This window comes from Apium graveolens, chromosome 6 (assembly GCF_009905375.1).
Source record: "Apium graveolens cultivar Ventura chromosome 6, ASM990537v1, whole genome shotgun sequence".
Classification (NCBI taxonomy): Eukaryota; Viridiplantae; Streptophyta; class Magnoliopsida; order Apiales; family Apiaceae; genus Apium; species Apium graveolens.
Window position 1 is genome coordinate 148,979,791 of NC_133652.1, and position 24,126 is coordinate 149,003,916.

General features: G+C 36.4%; 1 pseudogene; it reads left to right on the top strand.

Annotated features, from left to right (window-relative positions):
- Positions 1 to 1,551: 1,551 nt before the first annotated feature.
- On the top strand, positions 1,552 to 18,548 carry LOC141665527 (diacylglycerol kinase 2-like; annotated as a pseudogene).
- Positions 18,549 to 24,126: the final 5,578 nt, after the last annotated feature.

Consider the following 24,126-nt stretch of genomic DNA (forward strand, 5'->3'; position numbering starts at 1 on the left):
TAGATTCATAATTCATCATACCTGTCCACCTTTGTTCTGGCTTTAAAGCTTTTACACTATCTCTATAACCTTGGGAAGTACTTTTCCGAAAACAATTGACTGAACTTTAATCGGTTTATTATAACCTCTGGCTTCCTGTCTTTCTTGGCCTTTCACCAGCGGGTGGCCTCTCTCTTAGGAAGGTAAGTGACAAAAACAATCTTTTGCGCTTCATCAATCATTTAGAATATAAAATCATTCCTCTGTTTCCTTTAGCCAGGCTCTTGCCTCGGCTAGGTCAGCTTGCACTACTAGAAATAGTGCCTACGACATCACCCCTTTAACATCGGTTGCTTTAAAACTGATGTTGAAGGTGTTGTAAGACATCAGTATCTAAACCAACCGATGTCTATAATCGTTTTTAAAAAAAATAAAAAATGCCCGCTTCTTTCTTTCCCCCGTAAATACACCAAAAAATTCCCCCTTAACCAAATTTTTTATTTTCAGTTTCCCCCATTAACCAAAACAGTTTCCCCCTTCTCTCTCTCTCTCAGCTTTCTCATTCTCTCTTCTCTCTCTCTCATTCTCTCATTCTCTCTTCTATCTTCTCTCTCACTGTCTTGTCTCTCTTCTCTCTTCTCTCTCATCTCTCACTGTCTCTCTTCTCACTCACTTTCTTTAACCTAAAACCCCTAAAATTTATATGAATTAATAAACTCGATTAATTCATAAATCGAGGTCGATTGGTGCTAAAGAGCCTTGAAGGAAGTCTGGACTACTAGATTAGTGTGTGAAAAGTACGTTTTTTCGAATTTAATTTCAAATTTTATGTTTTGATTTTAATCAAGTTTGTTTTTTTATTTTATGTTTTTTCGAGTTTGATTTTAGGTCTTTGGAGCTAGGTTTGGTCAATCTTGAAGTGGGTTTGCTCGATTAGGTAAGATTTCACATGCATGTGTATGTTTTGTTACTTTAATAGATGCATGTGTTCCTCCTTGTTCTTGTTTAATTTTAATAGATGCATGTGAATGGATCTTATTTAGTTTATATTATGTATGTTCTTGTTCTGTGCTACATGTGTTTCTGCTTGAATAAATTTAGTGATCTCAGTCCTTTTACAAGAGATTAAACACCACTGATAGTGGCAATCTCAAATACATAGTGTAGCATACTGTCGGATCCTCTAGCATTTGGGTTATACAATTGCCTTTATTAAGATTTTTAGAGGTTTTAGCTTTGGCTGTATGTAATCTATTGCATATAAATGGTGATCATGCGGTGTACAGGGTTCTTGTTCATATGAAAATAGTTGTCTCTTTACTCATTACTTCTTTGGACTAATTATAATTATTTCCGTGGCTTAGGGTCATCCAGAATCTGCTTGGATTTGGATATCATCAACCTTGTAGGCTGCCAAAAGAGTTGAGATAGATGATGACGGACTAGTTTCAGAATGATTGATTTTAGTTTATTGAATAGCTTGTTGAGTACCTCAAATTCTTATGGTCCAAATTTTGGATGGTTAGTTACAGCTTCATTTAGATTTATAGCTGTTATATATGCATTTTTTAAATGGCAGAGAAAGACATCTCTGTATTGGGTAAAAGCTTCTGCAAGAGAGAAAAAGAAGGTATGGAAGAAGCTAAAACTTCCCTTATCACACCATGCATGGGTGGAAGACTTTTCTCATGGCAAACAGCCATCTACATGCTGTGTTTGTCTAACTTCTGTGGTATCCCCACAGAGCACAGGTTCAAAACCCACGGCTCATTCTCCTATCCAGCATTGCTCTGTTTGTGGTGTATCGGTGCATTTCAGTTGCTATCAGTTTGCAAGAAAGGATTGCAAATGTGTTGCTTAAGATGTTATGAATTAGTGGACTTGCTTGCAGATGCAAGACCTCTTCTGGTCTTCATCAATACTGAGAGTGGGGCTCAAAATGGACCAGCTCTTAAAAGGAGATTAAGCACGCTATTGAACCCTGTGCAGGTAAATGTTATTTGTCAGTATTATATCAGCCTAGATATGTATTTGTTACGGTATAAACCTCTGTTATGATACGCTATATTGGTGAGAAAATCCAAAACCAATTTTACTATTTTTGCATAGAGAAGAGAGTGAGGATTCAAAACTCGAGCCATTTTAAACTTCTCACGATGAGTTCACGAACTTAGTTCACTCATCTGGTGTTCCTTTTCTATAGCCTATATCAATTCTTTTTTGTTCCGTCTTTGCAAGTAGGAGAAGTGCTCTTTTTGTTATTGTTAGTTGTCATTAGAGTTTGTAGTATAGAATTGTCTTGCTTTAGGTAATATATATCGTTGAAATATGCAAAGCTTATATATATGCATTTAGGAAAACATGAGTTTTCCTGATTCTTAAAGGGTGTTAAGTTTTGAAAAAGTTTGGTAGATGTAATTACAATACTCATGGTTGTACTTGATTCAACACTGGAACCTTTATGCTTCAAGTACTAGGTATTTTTTGTTACAAACAAAAAAAAGCACTTAATAGTATTGAGTCTGAAATGCATTATTCTGTTATAAAAAATATGTGTCATGCAATTTGCCTTATGTGTTGCATTCGTTGTTGATACAATTGATCTTATCATTTTCCACTAGAATAACCTTGTATGTCTTTTAGCATAGAATTGTATTACCCTATGACAAATGGCTTATGTTCAGATAGAATTATCTTAGCCTACTAACTAAGGTGAACTGTGTTTATATTATTAGTGAAATATAGTTGCGTTTTGCTGAACCAAGTATTTTTTTTAATTTATATGTTCAGATGTTTTTGGTGATTCCTACTCGTGTATTAAGTGCATTACGTGTCTATATTGGTAATTCTATATGTCTGTAGAGTTTGTAGGCTAAGAGGTATGTAATGGAGCATGCACCTAACAAAACTATGAATCAAACACGCCATATAGTTTGGCTTTCTACCATATAAAAGGTCTGACCTTTTTGCTTAGAAATATATTACCAAATGTGTCTTTTGTATTCTAAGTCAGAGCATCTATCCATAAGTTCATGTTAATGTCTAATATTTTAAATTTAATTTTATTGTTAAGGTATCTAAATAAAGCCACTTCCTGTTTCAGGTGTTTGAACTCAGTTCCTCACAAGGGCCTGAGGCTGGTTTGAAGTTATTCAGTAATGTGCAATATTTTAGAGTTTTGGTTTGTGGGGGAGATGGAACTGTCGCTTGGGTTCTTGATGCAATTGAGAAACATAACTTTGAGTCACCGCCACCTGTTGCAGTTCTACCACTGGGGACCGGAAATGATCTATCCAGGGTGTTCTATTTCCTAAATAAGCATGCAGCTATGTGCATTTGACGTATTAAATTCCAATCGTCTAAACTATATGCTTTTATGGTTTCTTAAATTTTGACTAGTTTGTGAATAAATTACGGGATGCGAAAGAAGGGGCTAGGGATATAATGGACAGAACATGTGCAGACTTACCATGGCAAGTGTGGCTTGAATTTGATGGAAAGGACATTCAGATTCCAAAGGTACATCAGTTATGATTAATTATATACTGAAGAACTTTTCCTTTTATAAAGTTTTTAAATGTAAGCTTAACAATTTTTTTTCGTAAATTTTCAGGATGCGGAATGTTTAATTGTGCTCAATATTGGCAGTGATATGAAAGGTGTGGATCTTTGGCAAAATGATTATGAGCATGATGATCAATTTAGTCATCAGTACATGCATGATAAAATGCTAGAAGTTATATGCGTTTCTCAACAAGATTGCCAACATAAGGAAAACTTGGTGGGAGCCCAATGTCTTGCCTAGAATATTACTCATCCCAGAGAGAGGAATTACAGTTCATAAATCACCTCATTATTTGATGGAGTTCAGAGACAATAAAGGAGTCAGAAGATTTTTCAGACTTGAAGATCAGGTCAAGATTGCCAGTAATGAAACTCTCAAGGATATGCAATCTAAGTTGGACATCAATGAAGAAGATGAAGCTGAATTCTACAGACAACTCCAACTCCAAATAGAGGAAAATGACAGGAGGCTAGGGAAGAAAACAAGGGATCAAAGGAAAAGAAATTAATCTACTCAGGCTTAAGGAGCACCCTTGGAAAGAATGTAATTCTTCAATTCTATCTCAGTATACACATTTTTGCAGCACTTTTGAATTTCTACTTTATTTCAGTTCATATGTTTGATAAGTATTTTGTTATCATCAAGTTAAACCCAAATTTATGCCTACAGTTCTAGTAGACATAAATAGGGGGAGATTGTAAGGAATATGTGTATTAGTTTGATGATAAGTTAAACAAAACACTTAAGTAGAAATCTAGTGTTTGTAGCCTCAACGGATAAGACTATTTTGGCTATCCGTTGAAGGAGTAGCTTTACTTAGAAATAAGTTTAGTATTGTAGCACATTTTATTCTCTGTATTTAAGTTGTAATTCTTAGATGTTGTGGGAAATTATCAGTCATGTTGACTACTAGTGGATATGCAAATAGGAGGGCTAATTGTAAATATTTCATGCCTTGTAATTTTGTATAAGTGAAGTAGTATCAACTGATATTAAAGGCCTTCAACGGATGAGAAACAAAGCTTCAACGGATGAGAAACAAAGCTTCAACGGATGTCTCTAAAGCTTCAACGGATAACATCCATCAACGGATGAGTGCTTCAACTGCTAATGCATCAACGGATAAAGCTTCAACGGATAAAGTCATCAATGGATGAAAGCTTCAACGGATGCTTAGTTCAATAGCAGTTGATAGTGACAATTCATAAGCTGACAGAGGCACATGGGTTGACAGAGACAAACTGGAATGTGGCAGCCTCTAGGAGGAATCAAGAAAATGCAGCATTTCCATTCTGGTGCAAACAAGGAAGTATTCAAAGATTCACAGCTAAACCTAAATTGCATTGGATAGAGAAATGAAGAAGAAACTTGTGAAGAATCTTTTAATTGTATTTTACAGTTTTGTCTTCACTTGTAAACTTGGTGATATATAAACCAAGTAGCAGCTAGTAATTAGATGGTGAATTTTCCAGAGCTGTTTAGAAAAATCTAGAGAGAAAATCATCTAGTTTGTACTAGGACGCAGCTGTGATTTAATTCTTTGAATCACAGATTTTCTGAAATAACACATCTCTGGTGGAACAACAAATCCACCAGAAAAGTTTTTAAGTTCTTTGTGTTCTTTACATTTGTGTTTGAATATATATCTGTCTGTATTAGCTTCAAGCAATTCACACACATTTATTCACTAAAACACTTAGCCTTAGAAACTGCTCAAAACTTGAAAAAGTTTTGAGATTTACATTCAACCCCCCTTCTGTAAAACTCATTGTTAGTCCACTGGGAATAACAATTGGTATAAGAGCAAGCTCTTAACTTACAAAGACTTTAAAGATCTATTCTACTAACATCATGAGTCAGAAGAATACTCCTGCTACCATTATAAGTAGGAAGGATATTGGTATAAAGATTCCAGTCCTGGAAAAAGATAACTATCATCACTGGAAAGTAAAGATGCATTTACATCTACTCTCTCAGGATGAAAGCTATATCAACTGCATTGAAAATGGCCCTCATATCCCTCACAAGGTGGCTACAGCTGCTACTACAACAGTTGCTGTTGGACAGTCCATTCCCAAGTCAAAAGCAGAATGGACTATTGAAGATATTGAAGAGATTCGCAAGGACAAGAAAGCCATGAACATTCTGTTTAATGGCTTAGATCAAGATATGTTTGACAATGTCATTAATAGCCAAACTACAAAGGAAGTTTGGGATACTGTGCAAATCATCTGTGAAGGTACTGAGCAGGTTAGAGAGAACAAAATGCAGCTTCTCATTCAACAGTATGAATATTTTCATTTTGAAGAAGGAGAATCATTAAATGATACCTTCAACAGATTTCAGAAACTGTTAAATGGATTGAAGTTGTATGGTAGAGTGTACCAAGTCAAGGACTCCAACTTAAAATTTCTGAGGTCTCTACCAAAGGAATGGAAGCCTATGACTGTTTCTCTAAGAAATTCTCAAGATTATAAGAACTTCACACTTGAAAGATTATATGGAATTTTGAAGACTTATGAACTTGAGATGGAGCAAGATGAGCTGTTGGAAAAGGGAAAGAGAAAAGGAGGATCAGTTGCACTTGTAGCTGACAATGAGAAGATTGAAGCCAGGAATGAGGAAAAGACAATGCCAAGTCTCAAAATTCGCACAAGCAAATCAGAATCAAGCAAGGGAAAGGAGCAAGTAGCTGAGGATGAAGACAATTCCAGTCAAGATGACTCTGATGATGTTGATGAGCATCTGGCTTTTCTGTCCAGGAGGTTTGCAAAGATGAAATTCAAGAAAAATACAAAATTCACTAAGTCAAACAAAAATATGGTGGACAAATCTAAGTTCAAATGTTATAACTGTGGCATTAGTGGACACTTTGCAAATGAGTGCAGGAAGCCAACCTCTGATAAGAAGAAATTTGAGCAAGGTGATTACAAAAAGAAGTATTTTGATTTGCTCAAACAATAGAAAAGAGCTTTTCTCACTCAAGATGATTGGGCAGCAGATGGAACCAATGAAGATGATGATATGGAATATGTCAACCTAGCCCTGATGGCTAATTCTGATGAAAATGAAACTAGTTCATCAAGCAACTAGGTAATTACTACTGACCTCTCTCAGCTTTCTAAAATTGAATGCAATGAAGCCATAAATGATATGTCCAATGAATTATATCATTTGCGTATTTCCCTTAAATCACTAGCTAAAGAAAACACAAGAATCAAAGAGAATAATATGTTTTTAAGTGATAGGAATGCTGTATTAGAGGATCAGGTAATTGAGCTTGAAAAGATTAAAATTAAATGCTTGACTGTTGAGAGTGAACTAGAAGAAGCTGTTAAGAAAGTAGAAATTCTTTCTAAACAGTTAGAAAGTGAGCAAGAGGTAATCAAGGCCTGGAAAACATCTAGGGATGTTAGTGCTCAGATTGTCAAGGTTCAGGGAATTGAATTATTATGTGAGAATGCCTGGAAGAAAAACAAAAAGGAGTTAGAATTAATTGATGGATTGTCAACGGATGTGGAATCAACGGATGATGAAAGTTATCCGTTGAAGGAAGAAAAAGAGCATCCGTTGAAGGCTCATCAATTAAAACAGGCAAGTGATTCTAAAAAGAAAAATCTCAATAAGAAGGTTCGTTCAACTTTCAAGAACTCTGTCAAAGAAGGAGCTAGCACATCCAAAGATGCCAGTAAGGTGAATATAGGACACATGAGTTTAGATCAGTTGAAAAATAGGCTTATGTTGGTTGAGGATAAAAAGAAAACTAAAAGAAAATCTAATAGAAATAGGAAGGTAGGGATTAACAAACACAACAATTACACACCTGATAAGTATGCTCCTAGAAAAAGCTGTGTGCATTGTAAAAGTGTTAATCATCTATCTGATAACTGCAAATCTATTAAGAATGCTCCCATGCCTTTAACTCCCCCCATGCCTAACATGTCTATGTCACCTCTGCATGCTATGCCTGTTATGTCTCATCAGAATCCTCATGCACATTTTGCAAATATGCCATATGTTAATAATCCTTATTTTACTGCATTCAGTATGCCTCAGATGCCATACAACATGCCTATGTGGAATAATATGTTTGCACAATCCATGCCTTATCAAATTCAACCAAATGTGCTAAATGATTCTGTGACTAACCCTATACTTCAACCAACTACATCTGAGACCGAGGTTGACCCAAAGTTACCTAAGTCAAAAGATGCAGGAGGAATGAAGTTTAGGAAAAAGATTAACAAGGCTGGACCCAAGGAAACTTGGGTACCAAAATCAACTTGATTGATTTTATTGTGTGCAGGGAAAAAGAAGGAATCTATGGTACTTGGACAGTGGTTGTTCAAGACACATGACAGGAGATTTCACCCTGCTCACAGAGTTCAAGGAGAGAGCTGGGCCTAGAATAACCTTTGGAGATGACAGCAAAGGGTTCACTATGGGATATGGCTTGATTTCAAAAGAAAATGTCATCATTGATAAAGTTGCATTAGTTGATGGTCTCAAACACAATCTATTGAGCATCAGTCAACTATGTGACAGAGGGAATACTGTTTCCTTCAATTCTGAAGCCTGTGTTGTCACAAGTAAGAAGGACAACAAAGTGGTTCTAACTGGAGTTAGAAAAGGGAATGTGTACTTAGCTGACTTCAACTCTACAGATTCAGAATCAATTACTTGTCTTCTCAGCAAAGCAAGTCCAGATGAAAGTTGGCTATGGCACAAGGAGCTGTCCCATTTGAATTTCAAGACAATGAATAATCTAGTCAAAAAGGACTTAGTTAGAGGAATCCCTCTAGTGGAATTCACAAGGGATGGACTGTGTGATGCTTGTCAGAAAGGAAATCAAAAGAAAGCATCATTTAGTAAGAAGCTTGAATCAGCAATTGATGAACCATTACAACTGCTACACATGGATCTTTTTGGACCAGTCAATGTATTGTCAATTTCAAGGAAAAGATATTGCCTAGTGATTGTAGATGATATCTCAAAGTTTTCATGGGCTTATTTCCTTGGATCAAAGGATGAAGCTAGTGAAATCATTATCAATCATATCAAGCAAGTCAACTATCATCCAGATTTCAAAGTAAGGAATATCAGGAGTGACAATGGAACTGAGTTCAAGAATACAACCATGAAGTTGTTCTGTGAAGAAAATGGGATCATGCATGAGTTCTCAGCTCCAAGGACTCCACAACAAAATGGTGTGGTGGAAAGGAAGAATAGATCACTAATTGAAGCTGCAAGAACAATGCTTGAAGAGTCAAAACTCCCAACATACTTTTGGGCTAAGGCTGTTAACTGTGCATGTTACACTCAGAATATTTCTCTAATTAATCAGGCAAAAGGCATGACTCCCTATCAATTGTTCAAGAGAAGAAAACCAACTTTAAACTTTCTGCATGTCTTTGGTTGCAAATGCTACATTCTAAGGAATCAACCTGATCACAAAGGGAAGTTTGATGCAAAGGCTGATGAAGGAATATTTGTTGGTTATTCTACTGGAAAATCATATAGAGTCTACAATCTAAGAACCAACATTGTCATGGAATCTGTGCATGTTGTGTTTGATGATAAAAAGATTGATGGACTAACAGATGAGGGACATCATGAAGGACTCAAATTTGACCATATTGAGATATATTGTGATGATAGTGAAGATGAGAATGATGGAGAAGGCACCTCGAAAAGAATTCAAAATATGACTTTGGATAATGCACAGAATGCTGCATCCGTTGAAAGTCATGATTCAGCTTCCGTTGATAGAAGCAATGCAGCATCCATTGAAAGACAAAGTGCATCATCCGCTGAAGTTCATAATGAAGTATCCGTTGATCACAGTCTGTCAATGGATAATCATTTCACTTCATCAGTTGATAGAACTCCCAATTCCTTTCAAAGGATCAGCAACTCAGGGGGAGTTTCAACCAATCAATATTCTATCTCACATCATGACAATACTGAGACAACCTCATCTAGAGCTAATCTACCACCTCAAAAGAAATGGACCAAGAATCACCCTTTTGAACTGATCATTGGTGATGCTACATCTAAAGTGCAAACTAGAAGGGCTACTCAAGATGAATGTCTGTATAGTAGCTTTCTATCACAGGACGAACCTAAGAGAGTGGAAGAAGCTCTATTGGATCCAGATTGGATTTTAGCAATGCAAGAGGAGCTAAACCAATTTGAAAGGAACAAAGTATGGAAGCTGGTACCCAAGCCAAAGAACAAGAGTTATATTGACACAAAATGGGTATTCAGAAACAAGATGGATGAAAATGGCATTATCATAAGGAATAAAGCCAGATTGGTTGCTAAAGGCTATTCTCAACAAGAGGGAATAGATTTTGATGAGACATTTGCTCCAGTTGCCAGACTTGAAGCCATCAGAATCTTTCTAGCCTATGCAGCCCATGCCAATTTCAAGGTCTATCAAATGAATGTCAAGAGTGCATTTCTGAATGGGGAATTGGAGGAAGAAGTTTATGTAAGCCAACCTCCAGGATTTGAAGATCCAAATTTTCCAGACTATGTGTATTATCTGTTAAAAGGACTCTATGGACTAAAGCAAGCACCTAGACCCTGGTATGAGACTTTCTCAAAATTTCTTCTAGATAATCACTTCACAAGAGGTACTGTTGACAAAACTCTTTTCTTTAGAAATGTTAATGGCTCTACAATACTTGTTCAAATTTATGTAGATGATATTATATTTGGTTCTACAGATGATAAGCTTTGTAAAAAGTTTGCTAAGTTAATGCAAAGTAAATATGAAATGAGCATGATGGGAGAGCTAACTTATTTTCTTGGTTTACAAGTTAAACAAGTTAGTGGTGGAATTTTCATTAGTCAAACTAAATATATTTATGATCTTTTAAAGAAGTTTGACTTAATGGATTGTTCATCTGCAAAAACTCCCATGGCCACTGCCACCAAGCTTGAATTAAACAAGGCTGAAAAGTCTGTAGACATTTCAAGTTATAGAGGCATGGTTGGCTCACTTTTATATTTAACTGCTAGTAGACCTGATATAATATTTTCTACATGTCTCTGTACTAGATTTCAAGCTGACCCTAAAAGTCTCACTTAGTGGCTATTAAAAGGATTTTCAGATATCTCAAAGGGACTCCAAATCTAGGAATTTGGTACCCTAGAGAGTCTGGTTTTTGATCTAATTGGCTACTCAGATGCAGATTATGCAGGTTGCAAAATAGACAGGAAAAGCACAACTGGCACCTGTCAATTTCTAGGGAATAAGCTTGTGGCATGGTTCAGCAAGAAGCAAAATTCTGTTTTAACATCAACAGCTGAAGCTGAGTACATTGCTGCTGGTAGTTGATGTGCATGGATACTGTGGATGAGGAATCAACTATTTGACTATGGACTAACTGTTGACAAAATTCTTATATTCTATGAAAACACAAGTGTCATTGCCATTACTGAAAATAGAGTGCAGCACTCAAGAACCAAGCACATTGACATCAAATACCACTTCATAAGGGAACATGTGACGAAAGGTACAGTGGAACTTCATTTTGTTCCAAGTGAAAAGCAGATTGCAGACATATTTACCAAGCCACTTGATGAATCAACATTCACAAGATTAGTAAGTGAGCTAGGTATGCTTAATTATTCATAAATTTATGTCCTCGTTATAATCTGCTTTGAAGCCTGAAATGAATTTGTGGCAAGAACAAAGTTCGCTTTAAGTAAAGTTTATTTTATCAATGGATATTCCCTATCCGTTGAAAGACAAATACATTTCTGGTAATTTTATCCTTCAACGGAAAAAAATAGTGTTAATCTTCAATGGATAACTATTTACCTCATCCGTTGAAGTGTCACATCAGTTACTTTAAGTGAGTCACAGCCGTTGATTCGTTTACTTAACCGTTGATACATATATACACAGTTGTATGTATTTGTATTAAAGGCAGTTTTCAGAATTTCTACAGTTTTCTTTATTCTCAAACAGTTGTAATTTACTTAAAAGTATTATTTAATCATTCTATTTATGTTTTAATTCGAGAAAGTATAAAAGCCCATTGAATTCTTATTTTCACTTTACGCTTTCTTGCAATTTTTACTCTCTTTCTCTCCCAAAACTCTCAATCTTTTCTCTGCAACCTCTACTCACAACAATGGCACCGGTAGTCAAGATTATGTCTCAGTCTGGCTTTGTTTATGAAAAGAACAATTTTGTAGCCTTGGTGGAAAAGAATGAAGCCCACTCAGATTATCACAAGATGATGGACTTCATCAAGAACTGCAAACTAAGCTATGCAATGCTGGAAGCCCCAACTATCTATTGTGAGGTAATTGAGGAGATTTGGACAACTGCAGAGTTCAACTCCACAGATATGACCATTACTTTCTCTCTCAAAGGTAAGGATTACTGTATTAACTGTGATGATATACAGTCTTGCTTTAAGCTACCTGAGAATAATGCCATGGCACCACACACTGATAATGATGTATCTGCTATGTTAAATTCCATAGGCTATTCTTTTGATTCTGCTAGTTTAGGGAGAATTAGAAGAAAGGGCCTTAGGAAAGAATGGAGTTTTCTTGGAGATGCCTTTATCAAGGTTTTATCTGGGAAGATTAGCAATTTTGATGCCATAACTTCATCTCTTGTTAATATGCTCTATATGCTAGTTTCTGATAGGTACTTTAATTTTAGCAACTATGTCATGCTAGAATTAGGTTCCAGGTTAGGTAACAAAGCTAATAGACCTCATAACATCTACTATGCTAGATTCTTTATGTTATTGGCTAACCATGTTGCTGAAGGTTTGGTCATAACTAATGAGAGCAATAAACTCAAATGTTGGGCACAAGAGAAAAGGGTCCTTGCAGACCTTTTGAGAATTAACCTCAACAACCAGGTGCCATTGGTATATTTACCAATAATGAATGCACCTCAGGTAAGTGAGGTAAATACTTCTGCAACTCCTACCTCTTACAACCCCATTGTTTCTTTGCCTTCTAGTGTGGCAATGGAATCTGTGTCTTTGTCCCAACAGATTCCTACCAAAGCCACCAAAACTAAAATTCCAAAACACAAGTCAAAGAAAATCACCTCTGTTGTTTCTCAAAAGACAACAGTTGTAACAACTACCATAAACCCTGAAGGGAGTGAACAGGGTGTGAGTGGTGAGGGGAGGGGTGAACATCAAGAAATCCCCCAGGATAAGGTTGGAGAGGTGAGTGGTACCCTAGCCATCCAAGCCACAGTTTCTCAAAAGACTGTGGTGGTTCAAAAGGAGTCAAACATATCCCTAGTTACATCATCCCAAAAGGATGCAGCTATTGAAAATAGTCCCCAACCAGGGACACAGAACAAAAGAGGGAGGGACACTGAAGCCACACATTCACCTATCAAAGCCTTTTCAAGAAGAAAGAAGGCTAAAACCCTAGTTTCAACACAGGGGGCACACACTGCATAGATACATCCACCTGTATCTTTGCCTTCTCAAATTCAGCTTGATGTGGCTCCAGCAAATGTGGAGTCACGGCCCCATTCTCTCATAATAGACGCACATCAATCACCAAATTCTCCATCACCATCTCTGGATGTGGATATGATATTCACATTAATTTCTGATTCTCCCTCTTTATAACTCAGGGAGGAGCCCCACTCAAATCCTGGTGATCATCATCTTTTAGATGATTTGTTGGATCATCAGCCAATTCTTTCAGACTTAGTTGAAGAATCTGTGTCACCTCACTTAAAATCAATTCATACAGATTCAACAATTATGTCACTTTCAATATCTACATCTTTTCCTTCTTCAACGGATATCTCTCATCCGTTGACAAGTGGTTGTTCTTCGACGGATAAGCTTAACAGCAATTATCCGTTGATATCATCAGTTTCCACTTCAACGGATACTCCCTATCCGTTGATGGTCTCTACACATATAACTGAATCAATTCCAAGTGTAGAAGACATGGTTACTGTACAATCATTTCTAGGATTGAGGGAAGGGAGTGATAATTTGAGTGAGAGGCTGGGTTGCTCCCAGGCAAAAGGAGAGGTTGAGAGTCAAAATATGCATGCTATTTCTTCCAGCATGGCAAAAGTGAATGAGGGGAGTGCCACCTTAGTAGGTGAGGATGAGGGTGTGAGGGTGTGTGTGAGCCAGGGGGAGCCCCTGATGCTAGAATATAGAGAAAATGAGAGAAGGCAAGTACAGAAGCTATAAGGGTGGATCCAACCATTGCTAGTGAGTCAATGATTGTGGATGATGTTGAAAAGGGAAGACAATTTCAGCAACATTACAAAGCTAAAATTGATCACATTTCCTTGGATGCTGACACTTTTACTCATCCTGTTTCAGCCTATCAACTGTTGGCTGCTCAGGGCAATGTGGAGGCAGAGCAGACTTTGAACATAGTGCGCACTTCAGAATCTCTTCAAAGAGATAAAGCTGCTGTTAATAGGATACCTTCTCAAGCTGGTGAGCCATCTGAAGAATTTGAAGTAAATTCTAATGATGATGACTCTATTTCTTTGGATGGGAGCATGAACTTAGGGGGAGATGTAGGCCCAAGTTCTGTTCCAGATTTACCTGAATGGGCATGGACAAAGAAATCTACACCAGGACAGTTTGGTGTAGCTTTGGTCAAGCAGGTTATGGCTATTCAAAAGGCCCTTCAGGACACTTCAGATGCCGGTACCAAGGCTATTCTTCAACCTCATCTAGACTCTCTGCATCTCTTGCAGTTGCAGCACATCAGACAGAATTTGAGTGTGGATGAACTCAAAAAGGATATTGCTGATTTGAAATCCTACAATTCTGAGAAGTTGGATTCAATCATGCCTTATGGTACAATGCAAGATTTGTTTGCTGAGATTAAGGAGAGAATCTGATGCTGACAAGAGGCTGGCCAAGTTGGAAAACAGAGTTCAAGTCATTGAAGACTCTGTGGTCACCATTCTTTAAAATCAACAATCTCAGACAAGTCTACTATTGCAGCTGGCAAAAGCACAAGGCTTGACCCCTATCCTTGATGATAACAAAAAGGGAGAGAATAAAGGGGAAAGGGAAGGAGAGCCATTAAGAAAAGTTCAAATATCTAAAGTGCTAGTTCATGCCATCACCACTTCTCCAACACTTCAAATCAAAGGAAAGCTTGATAGAATTGATTTAATCCAGATAGCAGCAGCTGAGATGAAAGTCAAAGAGCAAAGGAGGAAAATTGATGAAAGGATGCAACAAATTTTTGGTTCTACAACTTCAAAATCACAATCTGTGAAGCATAACACAAAGGTGGAGCCAATCATTATGGAGCTCAAGCCATTAAGAAGGAATAAGGTTGGAGAGACTTCTTCCAAGAATCTGAAACCTATGGTTCTCAAGCCCAACAACAGATCCAACAAGGACTCTACAAAGAACCCTCAAAGCCTTGCTCAGTTGAAAGGAGTGGATTTTCCTCTTCCAAAGCCTGATGAAGATAAGGTTTTGGGTGGTAATATCATGAAGCACAACGAGACCAAGGATGTGGTTGAAAGAATGAACATGGCTATTATCTTTAGAGAGGGAAAGAGTATCTGTGTGATACAAGGACATCCCAAATTCTCAATAGCCAAGAGGGAAGAAGCCAGAAGGTTGAAAGAAGAAGCTAAAAAGCTAAAGGCTGACAAAAGAGCACAAGCAAAGCTTGAAAAACAGCTAAAGTCAAGTCAAGCTGAAGAAAAGAAAGAAATTGAAGAAAAGGGTGAAGATGTAGGTATGGGGGACATGCTTAATGATGATGTGGAAGAAAGAAGCAAAGAAAGAAAGGAATGGCAGAAAGGGAACAGAAAGAAGGCCAATGCAAAAAGGAAGATTGTAGATGAAACTGAAGAAACCCAATCAAAATCCAAACCACTACCTTCTATTCCTGAACCCATTGTGCCTGACCCCTTCATAAACATCCATGGTGAAACAATCACTCCTAAGGAGGAACCAATTGATTGGGACACCATCAAATTGCCCACTTTCTTAACCACTTCTCCACCATCAAAGAAACAGAAAAGAAAAATCAAATCAACACCTCCTCTAACCTCAATCAAATTCACTCAGAAGCCTAAGCCTAAGCCACAAGCCTCAAAGGATGATTATGTTCATATTTGTGACATAAAGGAATTTACAGACATTGAACTCTATCTGGATGAGCTGGAAGAAGTAAGGGGAATAGATGCCTACAGACAGCTTCCAGAAAGACTAGTGTTCAAATATAAAGGAAGTGGGCAAAGGACTTGGCCTCTTTACAGAATTCTGGATGAAGGCTATTCTACCTTGTTTAGAGTCTACTCAGCTAAAAAAAGGGATTCTGGCTTTACCAGGACTGCCAAAACTGAGATTCTCAACAAGATTGCCAGCATAAGGAAAACTTGGTGGGAGCCCAATGCCTTGCCTAGAACATTACTCATCCCAGAGAGAGGAATTACAGTTCATAAATCACCTCATTGGTTGATGGAGTTCAGAGACAATAAAGGAGTCAAAAGATTTTTCAGACTTGAAGATCGGCTCAAGATTGCCAGTAATGAAACTCTCAAGGATATGCAATCTAAGTTGGACATCAATGAAGAAGATAAAGCTGAATTCTACAGACAACTCCAACTCCAAATAGAGGAAAATGACAGGAGGCTAGAGAAGAAAATAAGGGATCAAAGGAAAAGAAATTAATCTACTCAGGCTTAAGGAGCACCCTTGGAAACAATGTAATTCTTCAATTCTATCTCAGTATACACATTTTTGCAGCACTTTTGAATTTCTACTTTATTTCAGTTCATATGTTTGATAAGTATTTTGTTATCATCAAGTTAAACCCAAATTTATGCCTACAATTCTAGTAGACATAAATAGGGGGAGATTGTTAGGAATATGTGTATTAGTTTGATGATAAGTTAAACAAAACACTTAAGTAGAAATCTAGTATTTGTAGCCTCAACGGATAAGACCATTTTGGCTATCCGTTGAAGGAGTAGCTTTACTTAGAAATAAGTTTAGTATTGTAGCACATTTCATTCTCTGTATTTAAGTTGTAATTCTTAGATGTTGTGGGAAATTATCAGTCATGTTGACTACTAGTGGATATGCAAATAGGAGGGCTAATTGTAAATATTTCATGCCTTGTAATTTTGTATAAGTGAAATAGTATCAACTGATATTAAAGGCCTTCAACGGATGAAAAACAAAGCTTCAACGGATGTCTCTAAAGCTTCAACGGATAACATCCATCAACGGATAAAGCTTCAATTGCTAATGCATCAACGGATAAAGCTTCAACGGATAAAGCTTCAACGGATAAAGTCATCAACGGATGAAAGCTTCAACAGATGCTTAGTTCAATAGCAGTTGATAGTGACAATTCATAAGTTGACAGAGGCACATGGGTTGACAGAGACAAACTGGAATGTGGCAGCCTCTAGGAGGAATCAAGAAAATGTAACATTTCCATTCTGGTGCAAACAAGGAAGTATTCAAAGATTCACAGCTAAACCTAAATTGCATTGGATAGAGAAATGAAGAAGAAACATGTGAAAAATCTTTTAATTGTATTTTACAGTTTTGTCTTCACTTGTAAACTTGGTGATATATAAACCAAGTAGCAGCTAATAATTAGATGGTGTATTTTCCAGAGCTGTTTAGAAAAATCCAGAGAGAAAATCATCTAGTTTGTACTAGGACGCAGCTGTGATTTAATTCTTTGAATCACAGATTTTCTGAAATAACACATCTCTGGTGGAACAACAAATCCACCAGAAAAGTTTTTAAGTTCTTTGTGTTCTTTACATTTGTGTTTGAATATATATCTGTCTGTATTAGCTTCAAGCAATTCACACACATTTGTTCACTAAAACACTTAGCCTTAGAAACTGCTCAAATCATGAAAAAGTTTTGAGATTTACATTCAACCCCCCTTCTGTAAATCTCATTGTTAGTCCACTGGAAATAACAGAAGAAGAATGTAAAAAAAGTAACAAACAAAAAGTATAGCAGCGTGTAATTGTTAAGTGTAAATGTTAAGGCTTGGTGACTTTGTAAATTAATATGAAAACTAGTTTTTTTTACTTGTTACAATATTATGTCTTGCTGATTATGTAATGTAAGTCAGTCAGTTGCTTTGTCAGTCGTCAATTTCAAGGTCTTACTTTGTCAGTCGCCTATGTAATTATCTTCATGTTGCTCTCACTCTTATGTCTTGATTTGCAAATATAAATATACAGTCAGTAGCGTGGCAGTGATCTGTTGCTTTAAGAAAAATGTTTAAACTGCTTAAACTGTTGCTGGTAATTATAATCATATCTGTTTTGTGCCTAGTGCAATGTTCACTTCGCATTAGAGAATATGCATATTTATCACTATATTAAGATGCATTTAATATATGATATACTAGACAATTATGTACTTTCTAATATGTAAAGGCTCTCCTCTAATATTTTTTGCCTGATTTACACATCATCTCCTACACCTACTCAATTAATTTAATTAGATGGAGGGTTATATATACGCATAACTCATGAGTTTCATGAATAACATAATAATGTTCACCAAGATGCCAATACATGATATATTAACCCTGGAATTCACAGAAGCCCTTATTTTTTTATCAGGTTGGACTTTCCCAAGCTAAGAGGTTAGCCCAAGGAAAAACCATAAAAATACATCTTTCAAGTCCTTTTCCAGTTCAAATAGATGGGGAGCCTTTTATGGTCTTTTAGATTTATGGAGAAAATTACCTAGTTAGGAGAAGTCACTATTTGCTGAGATATGCTTAAAATAGAAGAATCCTTCGATATTGTACAAAAGAAATGACAGTGACTTGTTGTTTATTATTTCATTATCAGGTGTTTATGTTAAGAAGGGCTTCAGGTTCACAGGAATCAAGAGGCCATGTTGCTGCTATTATGACAGATGTTTTGGTTGATGCTGAGTGTAAAGGTGTTATCAATGCATATCAAAAGAAATTACTTCTCCAGGAGATTGCCCTTCAGCTTTCTTGATCTAATTATTCCTTTTGTTTTATACGACAGACGAGCTTGACGAGGCGCAAATGAAGGCTGCAGAATATATCCAGGATTTGATATGAAGTTTTTAATGACTTGATTTTTGCAAACTAGTAAGGGAACCATATGCTTTTGCAAACTTTAGTGGTCTCTTATGTTGGTATATTTTAGACGTATATTAAGTTGTATAAATTTTAGTTGGAATATGGAGATGAATATGGATGGGTGGATTGGTTTTTGGTTGTAGATATGGATGTTGGTTGTTTGTTGGACGTCAGAATGGTTAGATGTTGGTTATCGGAGAATGCAGTTGGATTTTGGTTGTAGACATGCAAGTTGATTTAGTATATAATTTGGTTGTTTGTTGGATGTTCATTTGGTATTTTTTTGCTTTTTCTGGGTTTATGCACAAATGCACAGGCTTATTTTTAAAAAAATAAGAACTCAAACATCGGTTCTTGTTATAAAACTGATGTGAATCAACTAAAAACACATCACCTACTCAACTAAAAACAATGTCTAAAACAACAAAAAAAATCGAATTATTGGAAAGAAAACGATGTCTACAATGTTAAAGCACATCACTTTATGCAAGTATATAAAAGTAAAATGAAAGAAAACCGATGTTAAAGTAGAAGTTTCACATCGCTTCCTCAAACAAAACTGATTTTATAATACATGTCTTACATCGGTTTAGCAAATGAACTGATGTAAAATACAAACTAAGACATCGATTTGTTTAAGAATCTGATATCTATCAATTAAAAGTGCTTCCCTTTTATATGTTTAAAATGTTATTTAACCTCCTAAATACCATTTTTGGCAATCTAGTTTTAACATTGTATTCAAAAAAGGGCTAATTATACATCAGTTTGCTAAAAAACCGATGTCTGTGTACATCTTTAACATTGGCTAAAAACTGATGTTAAAGACCCCTGCCCTTCTCTACACATGCGAAGACGGTTTAAAAAAAAAGACATCGGTTTATAACCGATGTCTAAGGGCATTTTTCTAGTAGTGTTGTTCCTTGGAACTCTGAGAGCTTAGCGACTTAAAGGTCCTTAAAGAATTTCATACCACATTATTTCCTCAGGGTGGTGGTTGGGGGTAATAGTATAAGTTTTGTTTAGGCAGATCCATGAATTTCCCTATAGGAGTACCGTCCTGGTTCTCCCTACCTTGCTCGACTTCTTTTTTCTCAGTACGAAATATTTCCTCCTACTCCCTATAATCAGGGTTATCTTATACGTTAAAATCCTTGATTTCCACTTTATTATGTTATGGGTTCCTTCTTTTTGATGGCGACCTCCCTGACTATCATATTCAAGGTTTTCCCTAAATCTTATTCCTCAAACTAGGGCTTTCATCTAAGATCTTATCTTTAAGCTCTTGAACATTGAAATCTAATTTCTGTCGGAATACCTCACTATTCCCTTATCATCTTTCTCGGTATTAATCTCTTCTCTAGTCATTGGCTCTCTACCTTCATTCATCACTTTTTCCTGGCACAATCTGATCTTTTCCGATAATTCAGGCTGCATTGCGATCTTAAACAGCTTTTCGGTACCGGCTTCGGTTGCGTTCACTTCTATTTCCATTTTCTCAAAATCTCTTATCAACTCTCCCAAAGACATTATCATCTTGAGTCTCTCCTTTCTACCAAGGGCATTAGCCACCATTTTGGCTTTCCATGGATGATAAAGAATCTCATAATCGTAATCCTTGATTAGCTCTAACCAACTCCTCTGGTGCATGTTGAGCTCTTTCTGCGTGAAAATGTACTAGAGCACTTATGGCTTGTGTAAATCTCGCACTTCTCTCCATACAAGTAGTGCCTCCAATCTTTAGGGCAAAACTATTACCACGAGCCTAATGGGTGGGGATATCGAATTTTATATTCCCTTAATTGTCTTGACGCGTACGCAATTACCTTGCTGTGCTGTATAAGAAGCACCCTAATTCCTTATGTGAAGCGTCACTACAAATCACAAAATCTCCTTTTCCATCTGGCAATGTGTAACACCCCCAGATCCGGGGTCGGGGATCCGGGTTGTCACGGTCTTTCTTTCCACAATATCACTTCACTTAATTAATAATAATAACCTTATGCTGTGACCCCACACTAACACACACCACAACCCGTTATAGTCTCAGAGATGAAATTTAAATAAGTACAAGTCTTTGAATCCACAATTAAGTCAATACACCTTAAAAAGGTTTCTGAATAAATTTACATTTCTTTGCCATTATTACAATTCATAATATACATTAGTCTGGTACATTACTAGTTGAAAACTTAGCCTATTGGTAATTTCTACCTCAGCTACAGCGGCCTGAACGCTTCCAGAAAGCTGCGGAACGTTTCCTATCCGCTTGCGAATTGGGAGCTTGGTCCTGTTCATCTTATCTATCTGATGTTGTGTGATGAAAGAAGAAAGCAAGGGTGAGCATCAAGCCCACCAAAATAATATGTATAATGATTAACAATATATGAGCCTACTCATAATACTCATGAAAGTCTTGGTCAAAAGAAATGAACCAAGTTTGATATCTTAATGCGATGAAGTCGCAAAATATTCAGTATATATACATATATACTTTTTATAAATATTGGAAGTCCTCTTCCATGCATAATATACACAAAGTCCCAGTGTATAACTGTATAAAAAATATCGTTGCAAGGTGATCTCATATATCTAACCTTGTCTCAACGTTTTTCTGAAAATCTTTGCCATGCATAAGATAATCATTTACTAGATATAAGTTTAAAAGATGAAGTTACAAGATACTCCAATATACTTATATCCTTTCCAAATACTACTTGAACTACCACCGTTCAAGTTATAATTAGTTCAAAAGTTCATCACATAGATGAGACTACAAGATAATACTTGAATAGATTCAACCTTTAAAATATCATCAAAATAAAATGAAGTTATGAGATACTTCATTTGATGCAAACATCATTTTGAAAACTTGACCCTGCCAACACTCAACAATCGCCCAACCGTAGCCTTTCTATCGAAGTGCTCTGGGTAGTGTTGCAGAAATATCCAATTGGATGATGAACTCATTACGGGAGTTTGCCGCGCCAGGAAGACCACTTACGATGATCAGTCGTAGTAGTTCAACCCCACCATTTTCTACATGTAGAGGAGAACCTGTCGGATTTACTTGTCAACCGAACACTGAACTCCTAAGGAATGGACCGCCTTAGCGGAACTTCCAGGCCATTTGGGCCAATATAATAAGGCTGGGCCGGCGCTACTCGGCCACTTACGCCACTCCTAGTTCAGATGAAATCCATGACTCTGAAACGTAAAGCTTGTCCCCACTTTCCCCAAGTAGAAACTTGTTGATACGGCTCCACCAAGAAGTCGTATCTATTTGGAAAGGAGAACTCACCGATATTTCCCAGGCGATGCCTGTTAATGGATTAACTTGTTCCAAGAATTTTACTTCCCGAGTGTTGGGTAAGTAATCAATTCATTTATCAAAACAGCAACCTTGTTGCGAATATAAAACACACCACAGAGCCGGATCCCTCAAGTTTTGAGCGAGTATTTAAATCCCCTTCGAAAGGAGGATCTTAAAAAAAATGAGTTTTGGGATCCGCTCTAACTTTTAAAAAAATCATTTTGAAGACTCGCAAAACATTTTTAAGAATGTTTGGAGTGAAGCTGATTTAATGAAGTAAATCAGTCCCCAGAATATTTAGAAAATGTCTGAATATTATTATTTAAATAATATTCCCATAAAGAATAATCTTTATAAAATAATTGAAGTAGAAGTATTAAAACTTATACTTGAAATGAATAGCAAATAATCAAAGATATACTTATACGAAAGTAATATCTTTATTTGAATAATCAAAAGTAAGTTTGATTATCGACACCTTATTCTTTAATACAATAAAGAATATTATTAAGTAATAAGCGGAGTCATAATACCTCGAATGAATACTATAAATAATATTCATAAAATAAAGGAGTCATACATCCTCAAATGAATATCCAAGTAATATTCAATAATAATATAAACTGAGTCATAAGCCCTCGAATGAATATTCAAATAATATTCAAATAATAAAATAAACTGAGTCATAAGCCCTCGAATGAATACTCAAATTAATATTCAATTAAGTAAAATAAAGGTATCGAATAAACCTTATTCGATCCATAGTTTTAAAAACTATATCCATATATATATAAATATATATATATATAATATACTCGGGAACATCGACTCCCGGTTTAGAAATATGTTCACCTTTTATCCCCTATACTAAGGGTATACGCAACTACTTGCTTATTTCTAGCATAGGTATTATGCAACTATAAGCATTGAAATCAACGGATAGATAACCAGATTACGAAACAGACATGCATATATACCATATCAGCATGCTCCAATATATCGCAAAATTTGCTAATAACAATCATGCACTATCACAAGATAATGCATATACATATATTTACATCACAACAACAGTATATCGGGTAGAAAACTTGCCTGAGCGACTGGGGGTTACGAATGGCTCGGGACGAGTCTGGTAACCTATAAACAACAAGTAAGTTGGAATTAAACCAAAGTCACTTGTAAATCTATACTCTAACCAACTCAGACTCTAACGCTCGTTTTGCGCTTACTGATTCTCTTAAGTCACTCGAGTACCCTCGGCTCCACCATTTTTAATAATTTAACCTTTACGAGTTTTAAGGCGATTCCTTCGCGAGTGTCTTACCAACTGCCTAACACACTTACCATAAATGTTTCATGCATTAATTAACCCTTATTGGTCTTTAACCTATGTTTCAAAGTAAGGCGAGGGGAAAAGTTTCGTTCGCGAAACGCCGTTACTTGAAACGGTTGTTTCTCCTAAACCGTGCATCGGAATCGAACGAACTACATATCAAAACGAAGCTTGTAACATGAGCTATCTAAACATGGCAGTGGTCATAATCTAGCAGGGGGTTCTCGGGTCCTAATGTTATGCACAAAAACAGTCCAAAGAAAATCGGACGTTACGACGGCTATGTTTACGCGATTACCAATGTTTAAACTACTCCAATTAACCACCAACCAACTCATAACCATCAATACAACAAAACTTCACCTAAACCATACCACATCATTCCATAATCTCCAAGGTTTTCAACTCAAACAACCACAATCACGACCTATGAACTATAATCAAGCTTCAATTACCAAAAACACTTCCAAATCAAACCAAACTACTAATAATCACAATCCATGCTTCTCATTTCACAACACCAACCATTAAACTTACTAACAAATAAAGTAAAGGCTAGGTTTTGAAGTTTATACCTTCCTTGGGAGGTGTTAAGTTGCTAGGAAGCCTTAGGGAGCCTCCTACAAGCTTGATCTTTCCAAAGAAATCAAGAACACAAAGTTAGGCTTTGAAGTTTCTAAAAGTCCGATTTAAAGAACTGTAAAAATGAGGGTCTTACCATGATTATTTGGACGAGACTTGTGAACAAGAGTTGTAGGCCATCTCAATACCTTTCCAATGAGCTATAGAACACAATATTTGAGTGAGAAATGAAGGAGATAC